We start from the raw sequence: 3,379 nt of genomic DNA on the forward strand, positions 1-3,379 counted from the left end.
ATCGGGTACTCAGGAGATTGTATGAGATAAATTCGGGGTTCATAAAGATCTTCCCATAAATGTTGCCTTGTACACGGAACCATCGACCAGACTGGTCGCGGGTAAGATGGGCTTACCCTGCTTCTACTGTGTCTTCTGGTCGATACTCTAGCAGATGCTTCCAGGTGTCAGCCACGTGTCAGGGATTACTTGCCACGTCATCAATGCTAATTTATTGGATAATATTTGCCCCCCAAAGTTTATTTACTACGAACAGTAAATAAACTTTTGAACGAACGACTCTTCGGTAACCCCACCTAACGTGTCAGAACCCTTCGTGTGTTCTTGAAAAAAGCAACCCACTTCTGTCTAATCATGCCTTTTCAGTTCCCCAGAAACGATTTCGACGGCCATCCCGTTTCCCCATACTTTGAAAAAGGAAAACTAATGATTACACTTTTTTAATATCAGAGACAAACTTATATAAGACCGTCGAAGCCTCCTTTTTATTTTTACGCACGCCATTGTCTTTGCAGAAAACCCTAAAAACCAGAGCTTTAAACTTCTCCGGAGACCGTTTTCCTACACTTCCAAGACTCAGACCGTGAGCTCCTTTATCTCCAAAGACCTTTCTTCCACCTCCACGATCACTCTTCTTGGTAAGTTTTCGAAACCCCATGCTTCTAATTTCTCGTGGTGCATGTTTCTGATGGCGGACTATTTAAGTTTTTATGTTTCAGGTTTAAGGTGCTTGTAGACAGAATGTTTTGTAGGCAAAGTAGAGTTACGAGTTAGTTTAAAATCCAGGATCATGCTTTTTAGGACGTAAAATCGAAGTAAAATTTCGATCTTTAAGCCAGTTGAAAAATAAATTTTTCCCGCCCTAAGGGGAGTTGAAAAAGCTTTTCCAGAAAAACTTTTTACTTTCACCCTTTGATCCGTTTTTCAAACTGTTCGTGTAGAAAGATTTAGCTTTTTGTTAGAATGCTGTTGTATAAAAGCCTAACTTTTATACTCGACCAGCGCTATTCTAAAAATCCTTTTAAAGTTCTATATCCTCACCTCCCCATTCTTCTGTTTGCAGACTTTAATGCCAGATTTGTGGGGAGGTGAAAGACCCATCGACGGCGACCTTCTTGCCCAGCTGCTCGAGGGAGAAGAACAACCAGCTGACCGTGTCCACGAGATTCCTTTCTCGCGATCCTCTTCCAGACCCCATCCTTCCTCTCCAATGGCCCGCTCCAAGTCTACTGGCAAGAAAAGACCTGAGTCCGAAAGCAACCCAAATTCTCCTGCCCAGCCTGATTCGTAGGCTAGGGTTCCCTCGACCAGTGGTCGAGAAAATCTCGTTCTTGACCCTAATATCCAGACTAGGGCCCGCCCTCGCCATCGGAATCCGCCTGATGTCGAGTGGTATACTTCCCCAGCCAGTCTAGTGACCCCTCGAATGGTCGCTAACTGCTTCAAGAAATTCCCCCTCACGGGGGTTACTATTATACGTCCTACCGCAGACCAGAGGGCTAACCTCCCAGGAGGAGCAAACAACGCCTGGTCCCGGTATCACATCGAGGCGGGAGCTTACCTCCCTCTTCATCCCTTTTTTTGTGGGGGTGGCCAATTATTTTGGTGTCGCCCCCTTCCAAATAACTCCAAATGGATATAGGATGCTGGCTGCACTCTATAGTTTGTATAAACTTAACAAATGGACAGAACCTTCGCCCCACGAGGTCAACTATCTTTTTGACCTTAAATCTAACCCGCAGCACAACAGGACGGGCTTCTTCCACTTCTGCCACCAGGAGACCGGCTGGACGTTCTTGAGTGGCACTACCCATATATCAAACGTGGGGCACTACAATAAGGAGTATTTCCTTACTCCAGACATAACCAGCAACAATTTGGCCTTCGCACGAGGAGGTAAGAGCTTGTCTTTGACTGGTCGATACTTTAACCTAAGGTGTCCCCTTTCATTTTTCTCAAACTGTAATCTGTTTTTTCAGGCCCTTGGTTACGTTCGACCCCAACACCAGACATGGTGTTGAGGTCCAACACTCTGGCCAGGACGTTTGACGCAGCAAAAAGTGTCAAGACCCTGATAACTGAAACAAACTTGAGGCTGTCTGGCCTCCTGGCTCCTCGCCATGAAAATAGAGGGTCCGTGGTGGACGAAGCCACTGCCGAGGGGGTTCCCGAGCAGCAACCTCCTGTGCCTCCTCCCCGGAGGAGGCCAACGGGGGTTACAATTAGGGAACCCACGGGTATCCCTTCCGCAGAAAGGCCTTCTGCTCCCCAAGGCAAGGGGAAAGAAAAGTCCAAAGAGCCTATTGTTGACTTGGGAGAATCTTCTGACGATAATGGTAAAGTTATTTCGCTTTTAAATGGTTTGCTAATTCCCTGTCACTTGTTTGACGGGGATGGTAACTTTACATATGCTCCAAATCTAGGGCTAGACTTCTTCATGCCAGATAATGAGTATATGACTAATAGAGTCAATAGTGTAGCGACCAGTAGTTGTAGCTCGGGTATTTACTTTGTTACCTCCTTTCAGTTGTATAACATACTTTCACCTGCCTCTTTTCTTATTAACTTGCTGTGTTTACCTACACGCAGATATGTCTACTCCCAACATCTTCGACATGTACCAGGCCGAGGATGAAGAGGAGGTTCCTCAACTCCAACGGAAGCCTAAGAAGAGAACTGGTGAATCCAGCCGAGGCCCTCTAGCCAAGAAGGGTCGAACAGAAGACCTTCCCCAGGACGCGCCAACTAGGCAAAGTCTCGCATCAACAGAGCAAACTTCTACCCCTCCTCCAGTTCTTTTCGAGTAGAAGACTACCCCTGCCCCGTCGAATCCTCCAGCCGCGCCTGCCAGAGAGCAGCTTACTCGTGAAGAAGCTCTTGGGGCCAGACTCATGAGTCGTGCCATTCGATCTGCTAGGGATCGTCTCGATCGCATCGGCAAAGGCGACCGTGTTAGAGCTGCAATGGTCGAAGCTGAAGACATGCCAGTCGACCAGATCCTGAACAGGGCTCTGAACGAAATCTCCAGCGTAAGTACTTCTTTGTATTTCAAGCTTTAGTCTTTTAGTCCTCATGATAAGTTCTAACTCTTTTTTGCTTTATTTACAGGCCTTGCTGTCTGCCACTACTGCTCGTACCCGAGCCCAGGCTTACCTCGAGCAGGCCAAGGCAAAGGCCATCGAGAGGTATCAGGTGAAGGCGGCCGAGGAGATTTCGGCTGCTGAGGCCAGGCATGCCAAGGAGTTGGAGGCGATGGTCCAAGAGAGGGATGCGGCAGTGACTAAGCTGTCAGAGGTTGAAGCTGCGAAGAATGCAGCAGTCAAGTTGAGGCAGGAGTATCAAGATTTCAACCAAGCCCATCTTCGCGAAATCAAGCATT

This window comes from Humulus lupulus, chromosome 2 (genome assembly GCF_963169125.1).
Source record: "Humulus lupulus chromosome 2, drHumLupu1.1, whole genome shotgun sequence".
Lineage (NCBI taxonomy): Eukaryota > Viridiplantae > Streptophyta > Magnoliopsida > Rosales > Cannabaceae > Humulus > Humulus lupulus.